This window comes from Cebidichthys violaceus, unplaced genomic scaffold, assembly GCF_023349555.1.
Source record: "Cebidichthys violaceus isolate CVI_PGR_0920_01 unplaced genomic scaffold, fCebVio1.0.p SCAF_3, whole genome shotgun sequence".
NCBI lineage: Eukaryota > Metazoa > Chordata > Actinopteri > Perciformes > Stichaeidae > Cebidichthys > Cebidichthys violaceus.
In genome coordinates this window covers 10,898,752-10,915,507 of record NW_027176483.1, presented here as the reverse complement: position 1 = coordinate 10,915,507, position 16,756 = coordinate 10,898,752, and the positions used below count along the sequence as shown (strand labels likewise).

General features: G+C 40.4%; 1 protein-coding gene across 7 annotated transcripts in view; it reads left to right on the top strand.

Moving 5' to 3' along the window:
* Positions 1-4,590: 4,590 nt before the first annotated feature.
* The window catches only part of mef2aa (myocyte enhancer factor 2aa), a 62,273-nt gene continuing 50,107 nt past the window's right edge, over positions 4,591-16,756 (top strand). For 5 of the 7 annotated variants that reach the window (XM_068724211.1, XM_068724208.1, XM_068724204.1 and 2 more), the window contains exon 1: positions 9,513-9,660. The gene's annotated coding sequence lies outside the window, so the exon portion shown is untranslated. Of the gene's footprint in view, positions 4,815-9,512; positions 9,661-12,241; positions 12,329-16,756 lie in introns of those variants that run through there. The other 2 variants (XM_068724205.1, XM_068724206.1) reach the window with 2 other exon arrangements.

Sequence of the window (16,756 nt, the reverse complement as noted above, 5' to 3'; positions counted from 1 at the left end):
CATATTGTATGTTTCTTTGGGCTAAAGCATCAGCCAAATGAATGCAATGTAATGGCAATAATGTTTTGATGCTTCCTTGCTGGCAACGGTTGTGGCCGGAGACATTAAGTTTTCGGGTTATCTGTCTGTCCGTCCGGTTCATTCTTGTTTTATTTCAAAGGTAAATAGACTCAGTGGGGATCGACAATATCAAGAGTGCCTTAAGCACATTTTTTAAATTTGGCACAAACTTCCATCTGGATTCAACGGTGAACTGATTAGATTCTGATTAGATTGATTGTCAAAGGTCACAATCCCCTTGATCTCATATCTGTCCCATCCTTGTGAATGCGATACCTCACTAAACAAGTTTTTGGCCATTGATTATGACAATTTCACACAAATAACTAATAGGATAAAATGATGAAGTGATGACATTTTGGACAGACATGGATGTGAACTGCAACATGACTGGTTGGCGGAGGCAAACAACCGGGAGTCGGTAATTCTAGTTTGTTGAAGTTCAGCTATAAGTCAAGAGTCACCTCACCACACTGAAATACAATCTCTAATTTAATGCTACTGCTGTGATTAATTACCTCAAACTCAAGGTAGGAGGAGTGGGTGAGATCAGTAGAAAGTGGGGCATCGACGGTCAGCTGTATTTGGATTATAAGTCAACATGCTTTTAGCTGCACTGCTTGCTGAATCAGCCGTTTCTTAGTAAGGATAGTGAATGATCTTAATCCTGTATATCCAGGTAACCTTCTTTGAAGAAGGAAGAGAACAAGAGCAGCGTCAACATTATAGTCAGACAATGCCTAGATAAAAACCACAACATATCTATGCAGCTACTCATACATATAGGTTTAGGATCTTTTGGTTTTTATAGCTATTTTCCTCCCGTGACTGCAGAGATACTGGCATACCACAGCTAGTCTAGAGGAAAATGAGTGAGGCGTCCTGTTTTTGGGTTGCAACTTCTCTGTGGGAATACATATGTACCCTGTAGTTTCAGAGAGGCACCAGCAGTTTCTCTTACTTCTTGATAGTTGTTCTGAAGCTTTTCTCAGGATGGTGACAGCCTGTAGCACTGGTGTGAGAGGAGGAGAAGACAAAGCACTCTGTACTCCGAGTCTGTGTGTGATTAATGACAGAGGTGTGTGTTGCAGTGGGCACCCTCGGAGCAGCTACAGATCAGTCTTCCTGTAAGTCAAATCTGACACTCACCAACCCGCCGCCCCACCTTCTACCCCCTCAACACCATCAAACCCTCAGCACCTCACAGCCAAGTGCACCCAGCACGACATCGCACTCATAAATCATCCCAAACAAAGCATGTTTAATCTGTGACGCGCAGGCCTGACACGCAAATTTATTACCTGTTGTAGGAAAACTGCATGTGCCCCACTGAGTCAAGCCTCTATTTACCTTTGAGAAACCAGTGAAATACTGGAAAGACAAAGTCTGCTACAAAGAAAGCTGATGATGGCAGTGTCTTTCAGGCTGAAGTCAGGAGACAAAGCCCTGCTTTACTCAACCATCCCGCTGCCTTTTCATGGCGGATGACATGCTTGCACGACTTTCTCGACTGCACTTGCCAAAAAGATTTAGGGATTTTTCTCAAGCACATTTGTAAAACATGAATACCAAATTATCTCTTGTGGATTAGACTTGGATAGCTGCTCTATGCGCTGGTATGAGTCATAATGCTTAGTGAGAACTGGGCACCTACCTACAATTGTGTGATAGGGTAGGTTTTTAGAAATCAACCGGGCAGTGATAGAGCACTGTGAGGGAATATGCATTTAATATTGTGCTTGTCTTCAAAGGCAGCAGCATAGAAGCCATTCAGAGAATATGACAGCAAAAACAAAAGTTTGGACTAGGTGTTTTGATAAAAGTTGGAACTACTGTACTTTCTATTAGGCCTCATCAGTGTGCCACCTATCAGATAAAAAGGTCTAACGTTAAAAAAAAGAAAAGCATCATTTGGATTACAGTGAAGAACACCTTGTTTTTTTGTAAATACTGCCTACAGGTGAACAGTGACAGTATATTCACAAATCTTTAGCTTTCATGCTATATAGTCTGACAAACTGAATTACAGTAGCATTAGCTTGATGTAAAATTGTTGCTAAAATGCCAAGAAGAACTGGCTGAAAGGCAGAAATTATAGAGTGGTTTCTCCCACACATTCCCTTTGGCAGTCTCCCTTGATCCTGCTCGTCCTCAACATGTCTTTACACTGTAAATGGTGGGAATGAGAAGTGATGGCACCTGCTGACTGGCTTTGGGGATGTCAGAAAATCAGACACACGAACACACACACACACACACACACACACACACACACACACACACACACACACACACACACACACACACACACACACACACACACTCACACAAAACAAGGTTTTTGCCTATGATGCAATCATTGTCAGAAAATCTGTGAAATTAGCCAACAGTGAAATGCATAATGATCCTTATGCCTCATAGAACATCAACGTTTTATCCCTTAAAAGACAGAAAAGGCATCATGAATGTTCTTTTTCTTTTTTAACAAGTGTAATCACAGACATTTATAGATGGCTCTTACTTTTAACAAAAGGAGGAAATTAGAGAAAGTGTCTAGTTCCATTTTGCTCACAAAAGAAATGTGTGTTTGTAAGTATGAAAACCGCTAATATCTCCCAGCAACTTATGACATTGTGAATTATTTGAGTCATTTCAGGTGATTAATTAAATAATACTTGAAATTAGAGACAAAATGAATAATGGTAAGAGCAGTTTCATTCCTGACCTTGTTCAATTTTTAATGAGCTCAGTACGGCGGAGACTACATTTTATAAATGGAGCTATAGGCTCATGTGAATATTGGAGATAATTAAAGAGCGGATCTCTGTACATCTGCAGGAAAAGAAGGGGGCTCATCAAGCAAACTGCTCCACCTTGCAGTTGATGAGCATTCAGCGGTGTGATAAACAGAAAAGAATACTTTAAGCAACCCAAGAGACTGGTAATCTCAAGAGAGATCATCAACTCATCATAAGGACCTTTGTGCTGTCGTTCTCTGCCTGAGGAAGAGCACAGACGCTCAACAAAACCTACTGCAGCGTGTCAAAGTTGTACAGAAGTGAGATATAAACAAGATGAAAAACACCACAGAACATTTGAGGAGTCGTGTCTATCATTAAACCTGAATAACAAATACACTGAAACTGCATTGCTATGGTTTGCAAAGAACATTTGTCTGCAGTTGACCACAAAAGCTAACTGGACGTTTCTCTTCTGACCCACAGTCACTGGAGATGTCATAGCTCTGTGTTATCTGCTCCACTTTCCTCAGCGAACTGACATCATGAGGGTTTTCATTTCAAGTGTCATACGCTCACATTAACAGTTGAATGCTATTCTGTGCTATCGGTTACTTTTAATTACAGTGGGTAAAGAGAGAAGAGATCCAAACTGTGAGACATGGAGTATTTTTAGATCTCGATCTTGATTAGTGTTCTCCTCAGATATGACTTTGTTGGAAAAGTTTTGTGTCATCAATATGATTAAAATCACTGTGGATGGAGAGTTTTAGCACTTTAAAACCATCAATTAAATTATTTAACACATTTTAAACTTTACTGTAATAACCCTTCTAGATTTGTAATACTTTTGTATTCATTTATTTGAACCACTACTTGCAGATTTGTTTAATAAACTGGTTCTTATGTAGGGAACCCACACTGCAGAGTATGTAATGGGTAACTTTATATTTCAGAGTCATTATCTGAAAAGTCACTGAGACCGCAGTATGGCATTTGTTGGCAGTGTTTGTTCCAAGACTGAATGTGTAGTGTGCTGCGAGTGGAGGAGCAGGGATTGGTGAGAAGTGTTGAGGGCTTTTCAGAAAGGCTGTTTTAATGAGCTTCAGATAATGAATTGTTATTTTGGAGCTCGGTGGTCAGACTGCTGTCTCAGAAAGTTGTGTGACTCAGTGATCTGTTTGTGCTTTTCTCATTTACAAAATAAACATCTATTTCTTTCCCCGCTATCGTATTGTAGATCAAACTTGACTTATATAGCCTAATAAAGCTCGCTGCATGAGGCGACTGTTTTAGTCCCTTTTTTAATTGGAGAGAAAGAGTGTCTGGGTCTATTTGTGGTCTGGTGCAATGTTGGAAATGCCAGCTGTCGTGCATCAAAGCCCTGCTGGAACAAACCGTTATTTGGCATGTAACTTGTTGAAATGCATCACTTACTATGTCATATAAAATACATTTTCACCCATAATTAAAAAAAGATTATCTACCTCACATGGACGTTTAATAAATAAAGTTTAATTAAAAACAGTGTAATCTACGTGATAATACCTTCCATTATGACGTTTTATTTTGCTATGAACCAAAACAAATTCCTTTTCCTCACAGCCTTCAGTGGGAGGAAGGAAAAATATTCAACACTTTCTGGAGTTGTGACTGACAGCTGTGGCTGGTCCAGAGAGCGCCGAGCCAAGCCCCGTCACACAACACATGCCCGACATGTCTATGTCCATCTGGGGTCCTACCTTTCAAACCACTGTCCCCCTTGCTCTCCGCCTGCAGAGAGACCAAGGGACAAGCAGAGGAACAGCGTGTGAAGACGGGCCTCTTAGGTCTCTGAGGGAAGCATCCAAAGCCAGCTGGTCTGGCTTTGAGGTAAATCAATGGACAGAGTGAAACAAAGGCAGCAGAGAGAAGAGGAAGTGTTGTAGACAGAAAGAAAGGAAGAGAGACAGAAACTTGTAGGGGGGAGTAATAGAGATTGAAGCAGCAGGTTCTGTGAACAACAACGGCAAACAGGTGAGACACAGGTGTCAGGACAGGTCTTGACTACTTGCACATCATGGAACTGTGATGCCAATTAACATAATTGTAATCTTTTTTTATAGTGAATCTAGTACAAGATTGTATCTTTTGTGTGATTATGTGGATTTGAGAAATTATCCCACCACATATACTGTAAGCGTCACGTTGAGGTGAAACTTAATGAGCTGATCATGTAAATCACTACCGTAGTGTTGTTTTTTTTGCTAACATCACGGTTTTGTTGCTGGCATCATTTTGGGAAGATGGGAGGCAGGGGTGTATGTCGAAACAAAACTGCTGCTGAAGGAGATGCTGAGAGCAATTTGGATCCACACTGTCAGTTGGCATCAGCGTGAACTCACTAAGAACCACCGCACAGCAGAAACTTTACTGATTGAAAACACTCCAAGAAAACAGCTGGGGACGGCTTCTGTCTTAATTCTTTGTTGTTGTGACTATTGTTACTCACAATGCAGAGGAAAGTGCAGAATACCATGACGATAAAATGTGAGCAACATGCTGTCAAAATATTTTTTATAAAAAATATGTTGTGTTCTTAAATAATACAATATTGCTAACAAATTTTCATTTTTGGACCAAATACTTTAAGAAGAAACAACTTACAGATATTGCTTAATTATTAGAATACTACACTCACATAATGCTGCAGCAGTATAAATGACGTCTTGAGAGGTGAATGACGTAGTTTTTGGACATTTAAATGAACTAAGCATGAGGGGTTTGGGCAGGGATGTTGGTTTGAAGAGAAGTTATCAGAGCTGGTTTCATGTTACTCCTGTCAGCTACCAATATCCCTCTAGGTTGTTGCATTTTTAAATAAGTGCTTTTGTGGTGCATGGACTGCAATTTCAGACATCTACATAATGAAGGAAACACGTTTGTCATAATTGTATCACAGTATAATTATGTGCCTTCATATTCTTAATGTAAACTTTCTAAAACTTTCATTATGGAGGCGCAATGTACTCATGAGGGGAAAAAAAAGATATCTGCCCTGTTTTTCTGTTATGAAGAGATAATTATTCCTGTAATTCTGAGAAAAGTTTTTAAAGGAAAAATGTTATGCTCTGCTTTTTCTTAATTAACAAGAGTATTATCTCTGTAAGTCTGAGAAAAGACCTCATGGGAAAAGGTTTTGCTCTGTTTTTCTGAACTAATGAAATTATTTTTTCTGTAATTCTAAGAAAAGTTTTCATTGAAAAAAAATCTGCTCGGTTTTTCTGAATTTAAACATTATTTCAATCATCATACATACAGGTACACACATTCAATTTCACCTCTCATAGGAGCAGTGGGCTGCTGTAAAGCATCTAGGGAGCAACTTGGGGTTCAGTGTCTCACTTAAGGACACTTTGACATAAGAGCAGAGGATCAAATTGCCAACCTTGTCGTTAAAGAGGGGAGAATGAGATACCTCACAATCCTGCAACAAGCTCTCATTTACTTGAGAGCGTGGTTTCATGGAAGCAAAAATGCTCCACCTGTTTAGTTTAATCCAGTCTTATATTAGTTTGGGTTTGAGACATTGGGAGACAGTCGTGTCTTTAGGTATTATGGTTTTGTTATTTGTTTGTTGACTTTGCACCTCAGGACTTTTCTGTTGTTCAGACGTAAAGACCATTGTGATCTGTTGGACATTTTGGATTTTCTTGAGAATTAGTTGAACTGATACAGCATGCTTCAGGGATATAAAATGATGCATCTGAAATGCTACGTAGTGACTCAAGAGAATATCAGGAAAGTGCGCTTCAGTTGCACTCATGTCATTCATAGATTTCTCAGTGCTGGATTAAAGCTAGGGTTGATAATCTTGAGAAACTAGCAAGATTATATAAGATTTTTAAAATGATCCACGCTGAAAACCCATCCCAGTGTTGCCGACTCTTTTCTTGAGGCAGTAGCTGGCAGCCCTAGCTCCAAAAGTAGTAATATCTAGCAAGAAAGTCGTCAAGTCAGCAACACTGACAGCCCGTCCATTCAGGCTTCTCTCCAAAGCCACTGCCCCACAATTATCATTATGAACATAAATAACGAACATGGCTATTGTTAGTACTCACAGCTGTTAAGGCAGCAGCTTGTGGAAGACTGCACTGAAGAGCAATGAGTGCACGGGCAGAATACGTGCAGGAAGGTAGGCAGGTAGGTAGACAGGCATAAAGCCTGTCCAATCATTACATTTGGGCCAAATTCAATTATTGTATGAGATTTTACAGAGCATTTGATTCATTATACGCTGTCAAGATGTGATGGGAATCACAACAAAAAAGCCACCCAACAAACAAATAAAAAGTAGTGTATTGTAATACAATGTAGCTGCAATGTTATGGCTTAATATAAAGGACTGGTGTGGGTGTGAGAAGCAGAAGGGAGAACTACTAATCAAGCATCACTGTGGCCACCATGGGAACAATAACAGTGCCCTTCTGGTTTAGCATTAAGTCTCGATTTTTTTTCTTTTACTTTGAATGGGCATGCATGTGTGATTACATGTAATATGCAATTATCCTCAACTGGCAGAGATTGTAATGGATGAGTAGACTCTTATATCTCCACTGGCCTGTTAAAAACTCTGGCAGGTGGTAGTTTTGCTTTTGGAGCCTGAGTTTGCACGGAAAAGCAAAAGTGGTCCAAGGCTTGCGTAAACTGCAGGAAGAGTCAACCCACAACGCCTCATGTGGCAATAAAGCACGCCATCGTTTAACGTGAACCAGTGCATGACTAAAAGCCAGGAGCAGGATTATGCAGATTACATTTAATAAACTTCAAGCAATCGATTTTTAAACTCCAGCTTCTGAACTGTGAATTGTGAATTTAGCACATGCACATGCATGTGTGTGTGTGTGTGTGTGTGTGTTTGTGTAGTGGTAAAGTAATGCAGGAACTGTCTTGGACAGGTATTAAAATCCAGGACAGTTGTGACTCCTTGGCCTTGAGCCCTGAGGACGAGGAAGACTTTTCCTATGGGACTGGGACTAACTGGTGAAAAAGGTAGCACAATACACCAGGGACCAAGCTATACTAGACTAATACAAATGAGCTACATACAACAGGAGCCATGCTTTGTGAAAACTCCTTCCCTTCATTAGTGAGCATGCAGTGTAATATAACAGGATGCCATTAGAGGAGGATGCTAAAATAATCACGCACTGTTTAACTCCTCTGCCGATGCAATGGTGCCATCAAGTCCCTGATTCTGGTTTCAGGGACATCAGATTGCTTTGGGTGCTATTTCTAAATCATAGAAAGAGAAGTCATATGATATGGAAGCAGTCATTCAAAAGCAACATGACATGCCTTTGAGATGATGAGTGAAACCTTTGTGGAAAATGTGTAATTCCTCTGATTCTGACTGATAGCAGGTGTGGAAGCAGAGTATTCAAAGCCTTTGTTCAAGTAAAAGTACCACTATCCCAAAGTGAGTGAAGATACTGTATTATAAGTTAAAGCCCTGCAATTAGAATTTTAATTGAGTAAACATAAGAATTGTATGCAAAATGAAGGCTACTTAAACTATCAAGAGGAAAAATCCTCATTATGGAGGTAAAATCACCACATTTGTGTTTGTTATATCATTAGGTCATCAGTAGATTTGTACAAAAATTATTATGATTTTATATAAATATATACGATCGTAAACTACAGTAACTATAGGCATCGGATACAAGTAAAAAATGTACTTGTAAAATTTAGTGGAGTAGAAGTGTAAAGTAGCAACAAATGTATAATACTCAAATAAACTGTAATAAATGTACCTTGTTATTTGTAGCCCTATTAACTTGACATGGCTGTGAACTGCCAAATGTATTTGTAAAATGTGCCCATGTGCATGTAGTTACTCTATCTAAACCTGGCCACACGTGCCTCCCATTCATATTAAATACATAACTGAAACAGAGGATGATAATTGTGCTCAATTTCTATCGCACCTGCTTCCAAACGCCAGTGTAAACAGTCCAATGAGCCAAGCGCTCCACTTCCTCTTATCCTGCACGTACACGTGACATGCTCATGTGCGAGTCAGCCAGGTCCCGCCTCACTCCTCTAATTGGCTGCTCAACAGATGCCGGAGATTCTTATTGGTTATTGGACGTGCCCTTTAAACCAAATTCCATTGCTGTTGTCTTAGAGATGTGACGTCAAATGTGTCTAATGTGATGAGGCCAAGCCGAGTAATTTGGGAAAGTAGTTGTCCTAATGTTAAATCAGTCTTGAAGAAAACATATTGTACTTAATTATTGTGTTTGATTTAGTTGTATATTTTGTTTTGTTAGTTATTTTTGTCAAAGTTTAGTTTGTTTTATGTTGTAACTGACTCGTCCTCGGGGCTGTCTGGAACAAAGTTGTTGTTATAAGTTTTATGACACGAGTCAAACAACAGCAATGCATTAAATACCAATGCCCATATATATATATATATATAAAGGCTATAAACAGTAAACTATTGCGCAGCGTACGTGGCTCAAATTAATTTCCACTTTATTTGCGTTTTTTTACGTTTTTATTTACATTTGTATTTATTCTAATGTTTTGACGGCGGTTTGTGCGCGCGCGCGTGTGTGTGTGTGAGTGTGTGTGTGTGTGTGTGTGTGTGTGTGAGAGAGCGAGAGAGAGTGAGCGAGATAGAGAGTGAGCGAGAGAGAGGCAGTTCGTCATATAAGGGGAGGAGTTTCTCGCTGACAAGAGGGAGACTGGCTTTTTCTGAGTTTGTCAGCTCCCCCTAAAATAGCAGTCAGCGTGTAAATGTGAACTGAAATTACGCTTATCCACTGGAGCCACCGATATAGAGTGTCTATACACGGCGACTGAGTTTGGAGTAAAGGTGAGTAACGGAAATAGAAACAATGTTGCGGAGTGTGGCAGCGCTACTGTAGCTACAGTGAGTGAGAGTAGAGGAGCGCAAGAGGGAGACGTAGAGAGGATTTGGGAGACGGAGACGTTATCTGTCTCTCTATGTATCTGTCTTCTCCGGGGTACGAGGCTAACGTGAGACAGGCTACAGATTGCAATTTTGTCGCACTTAACATCAGTCGTGTTGAATTATCAGTTAGGTTAAACGTAAAGCGTCCAAGTGTGTATATGTGTGTGTGTGTTTGTGTGCGTAAAGGGTGCAGTCAGACGCGCGCGCGCTGTTGATATCAGTCAATTGCGTGAAACTTTTACAGGAATCATTGTCAACAGTAATCCGCCGGTGATAAGCCTAACTGTAGATCCTTAAAGATGGTCAAGTTATGAGTCTTAAAACTGCCTCGCGTGTAATCCTGAGATCGAAAGTGCGGATTGTCAGACTGTAACTTTATAAAACAGGCGCGTTGTTTGGGTAAAATAGCAATCAATGTGTGTATAATAACACCGTTGATCCATCACAACAAGAGCAGGCTACGGTTCACAGTAATAGAAGTTGAAGTCTGTATTGAGTTTACAGCAAAGTGTATGAATGTACATTATCGCAACTTCTAAAAACGTAAACCTTGCTAACATACAAAATACAGTAAAACATATTTTGTATTATATTTAGAGTTTTGGCAGGTTGGTGCTTGTCAGCTTTGATCATTGCATGACATTATTTGTATTGAAATCTAGATGGTGCTGGTCAGCCTGTGCACGGTGACATCGCTACACTTGCTTATTGCCAAACATGTTGTTACCGGCTGCATGACATCAAGCCTAAGTTCATTCTATTTTGGCAATTTAACATGATATACAGTGACTCAGGCCCTTATACCTGATAGTATATTTCCTGATTATAAAGTAAACCACTCAGTCATTAGTTTATTTAAGAGATGATGAGGGTTACAAACTGAAATAAGCTCAGCTGAAATGTTCCTACTCAGGTGAATAAACGTGACATATTTTGGAGCTTATTATTGTATTGATAGACTTCTTTAAGATCCCATCTTTTTATGTTTTAAAGTGACAGACTGTGGGACAGTACATTTCAGATAAGCTGTATGGTCAGTTTGGTCACAGAGCTTGTGAGAGAGGATCTTTCAATCTGTGGGACTCTTGTGACCTTAACCCCTCGCCAGAGTGGGCAGTGGCCATCAGTAACCTGACCTTCTCAAATGTTTTCTAGTGTATGCGTACACTGTGCACGTCTCATTAATATTGTACAGAAGGAGCAGATTATGTTCAGTTGTAGCAGAAAATACAGCTATCATAACCTGAAATTGTGCTCTATTCACTTCTCTTTAACAAGTTAATTCTTGCTTTGGAAATTGTTTGGTTGTCTGACATGTGGCAACTCGTAAAGTGTGTTTTGTGTTCCTGTACAGATAAAATATGGTATATTTTGTAGATCGGTAAATCCAAACTGCATCAGCATCCATAGAAGCTGTGTATTCGGTGTATTGTTTATTATTATTATATAAAAATGATGTCTTTGCCTTCTACCCCAGTAGTAAATATTTTACTATATATCCCTCAGTTACCAGGGCGATCCAGTGACAAATTTTATTGTTAAAGTAATTCTCCAGGGACATGAGTTGTTGCAGCACTATTAAAGCACGCTTGTATTTTTCACTGTCCATTTACTGTTACCGCTGTTCTGACGGCGTGTATATTACCATACCAGCTGGTTGCCTTTGATTTCTAAAGCAAAGCAGTAAAACACCCTTCAATCTGCAGTCATTAGCTTCTGTACTGCCCCTGGCCCCGCCAGTAATGGGCCTTGTTGCTCATGATCCACATCACGTGAGCTCTTATGTCTAATGTGTGGATGAGGGATTCTTTCAGCGCTGCTGAAATGAATATCATTTGAACAATTTATGTTGTGTATTAGTCAAAGGAATGACTATGATGTATGTGTGAAGGCAGGCGCAGAGAGAGCCATCACAAATGTCTCTCAGTGAACTGTTGCTCTAACCTCAGAGAGCCCAAATGTTCTACCTTTGCCATTAAGCAAACACACACACAGAGGTTTGATAAAATATCTATTAGATTCCACCCTGTATCATTTAATCAACGACGTGCCGATGAAGTGAAATGGATGGAGGATCTTACACGATGACTACCACTGTTTATTAAATGCTTTAGCCTTGTTACATGTTATGTTTGTGTGCCCCAGCATGTCTCTGTAAATGTGAGTAAGTGCGTGTTAGCGTCTCAGCACAAGTTCTCGGTGGAAAGGGAGAAATGAGAGGTGGCGACGGTGTGAGGAACGGGCAGCTGCAGCATCTTTTACTGCACTCCTCATCCCACTTCAATCTCGGTGTCTCAGCTTCTCCTTCCAGGAGAAATGTGGAGTGTGTGGGCGAGTCGGATCTGCAATTAACGCTGGTTGTCAGAAAGAGAATGCTGGCGTTTACACGATGCCTCTGAATCACTGAGTGAAAGTCTATCTCCTCCACTCTCCTCCTCCCAGGACATTTTTCCAAGGAGGACAAAAACACCAGAAAGCTGAAAGCCAAGGATGTATCAAGTGAAAAATAAGAGATAGAAGCCGAACATTCTTGGTCCAATAAAGAGGATAGTGTTTCTTTCATTGTTTGGTGAGCCAAGATGTTCTTTTATACTGCAAATTTTGCTCTAATCTAGCGATTATGGATAATACCATTGTTTTAGAATTGTTTTCTTTATAACTTTAACCTTGTGAATCTATTTTTTTTAATTTTTTGGTTTTATTTAAATAATATGGATTGTTATCTTAAAGTGAGCATTGTGTGCTGTTGACCTTTCTGGTGAAGAATGTGAACATTAAATAGAGTTTCTGGGTAGATGATCCGGATCTTTTTAGGAGCTGAAACATCAGAAAGGTTGCATGAGTTCAAAGGCAAATGTACTGAGGTGTTTGGAGACATTTTTTTCTCTTAAATTAATAATTGGTTTTTTTCAATTTTTCTTTGTGCACTTACTTTAAAAACTGGTGTTTTGTAAAAAAAGAAAAGAAAATTAGGATCACTCAGCATCTTAGTAACATGATTCATTGTTTATTGGAGCTCTATCATCAATATGGAGATTCCAGCGTTTTCCTGTGAGACCTGGAGGTTGGATGCAGAATCTTGAGCCTGGCAGATAATGTTTTGGACCGCAGTTAACTGTAGACTGTCCCCTGTAGACTAAAGAGAAAAGACTTTTGTAAACAGATAGCAGGCGGTTGGGTGTACAGAAAACCATTAATCAGCCTTTTACTGTAAATTTAAAGCAGAAAACTTCAGATCATTTTCAAGTCAAGAGACACATTTTTAATAAAACCTTTTTTTTCTCTGTGTTTGCTTAATGTTATATAGGTCACTGTGGGCCTTGGTTATCACGAGTACCTCACTGCCAAGAAGTCCTGGCTTTAGTTCCTGTGTTTGCATGTGTTGCCTGTGTTAAACAACATCTTCATGTGCTGTGATCATGAGCAGTGGGTCTGCTTGAGAACTAGCACTGGGTGTCAGACAACATCAACTTGCTAAATACTACTTACCGTTTTACATGGGGTGGTTGATTCTAGGTTAAAGGACTGTTCACTTAACCATTAAAATACAGTGTTTACATTTTAATACAGTTTTAAATATAATTTAGCCAATTCATAGAGCTCATACTCAGGTTAATACTTGTGTTTGTTTTTTTACTTTCCAAATATCTCTATAAATAAACGCCATAGATACTGCAATAAAAACATGAACTAACTCAATATTAATGGCTGTTGGTCATCTTCAGTATTGTTTAAGCCCTCTAATAGCCCGGGGTGAGCTCAGAGGGTAAATGTGTTACTCGCTGAGGCACTGTTTGTATAGCAAGACTGCTCGCTGTGACCTTTCAACTGTCCTGCCCTTGACTGAGACCTCTGGTGGTTAAGCCACCCTGTTTGGCTCACTCAGCACATGTGCTGCTGAGCAGGGCAGAGCAGCTTAAGGCCGCACCGTCTTTTCCTGTCGCCCCCCTGCTCTTCCAAAACGAGGCCGATCGGAGGTCTCGTCACCTCTTTCACCGGGACCACACACAGGAGAAGCAGCAGGAAGATCCTCAAGCGGAGCCGCACTGTAACACTGCCGTTGATCTGCTTTCACCGCTGTGACCCTGAATACAAGTACACAAACGCATGGTGTTACAAAGCCACTGTAGCAACACTAGCGTCCTAAAAAAACACCATAGTTACTTTCTTGTATTCCCTAATTATAGTGTTTTTAGCGTCTATTTGTAAAGCACTGTACCATTACTTTTGAGTTCCATCAGTTTCTGGCAACCGTGTTAAGTTTTGACAGGCCACATTCTGTAACGGGCAGACAGAATAGCACATGCACACTATGTGGTTTGGGAGGTTAGACTGTGAAAGCATGCATTGGAGCAAAGGGGGTGACTTTGAGAAGTCAAGTCATTTAGCACCCTTGTAAGATGCCTCATACTCGTTTTGGCTCTCTGGAGTGCAAGAAAAAAACCACAGCATCACACTGTGCATCATCCCGAGAGTGAGTTGGCCACATTTACGGGGCATACAAACCAAACGTGTGTGTCCTGTGGTTTGGTTAGTCATTGTTTTTAAGATTGTTTTCTTATTGTTGTTCCATGAAACAGATGTTTGTCTACACGGAGATGTAACAATTGCGAGTGACTATGTTGCGACTCAATACTGTGGTTATATTAAGTTGAATCATGTATAGAGCAAAACTGATAGTTGAAAAGGAAGTTAAGAAAGACATCTCTTTGCTGAGTTGCATTTTAAGTGAATTTTAATGAGACTGAAAAAAAAAAACATAAATCAAAGGAATATATTATAATCTAATTTACTAGATCAAAAGATCTCCCATGATTGCTAATATACCCCACTGTATTGAATGCCTGATGTTCTACAGTAGATCTTAAAAAGCATCTCTCACTGGAGATTTATCTTCTCTAACTTTGTATCGAAGTGGAAGTGGAAGCGTCAGGAACAAACAATTGAATTATGTGCAAAGTAAACTTTCTTCAAAGTCTGGTAAGCTCTGTTAGATGAAGATGTTTACGCTGTTCTTACCAAGTGCTAAAGTAAGCGATTTGAAACATTTAATTGAGCCTCCTGTTATGTTACGCAAGATACCAAAAAAAGTAGAGTCCGTGGAGAAGCGTGGTAAATACAGCTGTGAGACCTCGGTGTCGCATCTCTGCACGATGACTAAAAGTCCAGTAGCTCCCGCAGCTTGATCGGCCCTGAGGCCGGAAGGAGCGGAAGGAGGTCTGGCCCGCGATATCGTTGTTTTTCTGTTTGTCTGAGAAGCCTGAACCAGGACAGCTGGGGGGCGGCGGGATTCCTCCCATTATTCTGCAGCACACCAGCCATATGAACAGTGAGGGGAAGTGACCCCGCACCCCTTTGCTCTCTGGAAGCTGCCCCAGCCCACCACAGGGCTCTGACTAGTAGTTCAAAGTTGTCTTCCTCTCTGCTGTCAGGGCTTAGCTCTAGCAGCGGCAACACTGCAACGCTCCATGCGTGTTCTTTTTTAGCCAGAGCACCAGTTTCAAAGCTGTTATACATTCAACCGAGGTACAGCTTGTTGTGTTTATGTTGTGTGTGTTGCTTCTGAGTGATAACACCATGTCCACTATAGGGGAAGTGTAAGCCATGGTCAAGTATCACTTTTACAAGCCATGGTATCTTCTACAGGCTTGTGCAGTTAAGACGGCATCCTAAAGGGTGGACATTGTTCCTCCTCACTCTTTAAGTGGACACAGTTTCAAAATCTCTCGCAACATTTCGAATTCTGTCAAAATTAGCGTTTTAAAATCAAGGATGATTCAGAAAGTATTGTCATTGCATCTCCAGTCTAGATCCCAGCTCTCCATAGTGTGACTGCGATTGTGAGTGAGGTGTTGAGTCTGCCCGCTGTTTGTGCGTCCGCCCATCTGTCCTCTCCTTTTCTCCCTGTCCACTTTCCATCTGTGGGCTGTGGGCAGCAAATCGAGTTGAAAACGGCGTAGTGTTTCCACCAGTGAGCTGTTGCCAGCCTGTATTCATGTCAGACTCTGTTGTTGTTGATTTTCTTCCCCTCTGCCCCTCAACCTCTGTCGCTGGTCCAACAAACAGAGGTGTTCAGAACTGAGTTCAGGACCAGAGGCTATCAGCAAACAGTTTGACTGAAAAGATTCCTGGAGAGGCGAGCAGCAGCAGCAGGCCCTGTGGGGGTCTCTCCCTCTCTTTCCCTTTCTCTGTCTGACTCCCTCCCTCTCTCTATCACACTGTTTGCGCACAGTGTTCATGTGACAGCTCACACACATCATCTGATTTGGGAGAAACCGTAGGCTGTAGCTGCAGAGATTTCTCTGTTCTCAGTGAATGCCCTTTATTGATGTCAATAGAAAAAATCTTTCGGATTAAAGTCAGTTTACGATATGCTGTGTACATCATGTATCCCATCCGCCCTGTGAAAATAGAGCTTTCAGGGATACTCTGTTATTGAAACTGCTGTTTACTGTTAAACACTTCATTCATAAAGCAGACTCTCATTATTCAAAATGAAAACTGTCTTCTCAGTGTGACCGTACAGAAACCTAGTAACGTGAAAAAAACCCATGACAAACATTTACAAATGCACTTTTTCTACATTTCCAGCCTGAATGTGTCACACTGTATTTTCAGAAATGGATGAGTAATTGCTTTATTGGTAAATTGTTTTACATGAAACAAAATGAGTGAATAACAGGCCTGTGTGAGATCATTAACAGCCTAATTCTATAACATGAAATTGTAAGAAATAAAATCAATGCTACTTTCAGCTAGCCTCTTTCCCTGTTGTTATGACTCATGGCCATCCTCACTGCTCAGATTGCATAAACCTTTTATGTAATGGAACACTGTGGGAAAGAGGCATCGAGTGAAAGATAAAAATGTGGAGAGAAAATCAAATATTTATTCTGAGCTTTTTAATTTTTTTCCTCCATTAAAAGCAGACAATTCTCTGAAGGCAGATAGTAAATATAATCCCGAATGTATGGACTACATCTACGTGTACCAAAAA